The sequence below is a fragment of the Pteropus alecto genome, unplaced genomic scaffold (assembly GCF_000325575.1).
Source record: "Pteropus alecto unplaced genomic scaffold, ASM32557v1 scaffold61, whole genome shotgun sequence".
NCBI lineage: Eukaryota > Metazoa > Chordata > Mammalia > Chiroptera > Pteropodidae > Pteropus > Pteropus alecto.
Window position 1 is genome coordinate 15,684,079 of NW_006434835.1, and position 576 is coordinate 15,684,654.

Consider the following 576-nt stretch of genomic DNA (forward strand, 5'->3'; position numbering starts at 1 on the left):
CTGGGAAAAGTATAACGCAGGGGTTCTTTTCCTGCCATGGGGATATGACATTAGCCAGGTGGTAAGTATGTGTTTTACCTTAAATTTTCAATGTTGCATGAATTTTGGGGGAAGTTTTTGTCATTCATTCTTTATTGCCCTAATACTTTTTTGATTAGAACAGATGTGTGATTTAAAATTTATTTTATTTTATATTTATTTATTTATGAAAAATTTTAAACATATTAAAGTAGAGAGACTAGTATAGTGAACCCTTATGTACCTATTACTTAGCTACCCATTACTTAGGTGCCTGTTATGTACTAGGTACCTTATACATTGTGTATTAGGTATCTATCATGTACCTATTACTTAGCAGTTGTCAACACATGGCCAGTCTAGTTTCATGTATACCCTTTTTATCACCACCCCCCCCAATTATTTTAGAGGATATTGTTGTCATTATGTGATAAATATTTTACTATTTATCTCTAAACAATAAGAGCTCTTTTTAGAAAACATAAACACAAATGCCATTATTACACCCAAAAATGAACAGTTTCTTAATGTTAATAAATACTCTTTCATTTGAACTGT

General features: G+C 30.7%; 1 protein-coding gene across 1 annotated transcript in view; it reads left to right on the plus strand.

Annotated features, from left to right (window-relative positions):
- Positions 1-576, plus strand: part of SELENOI (selenoprotein I) — a 44,508-nt gene that overhangs the window by 26,987 nt on the left and 16,945 nt on the right. The window lies entirely within an intron of this gene.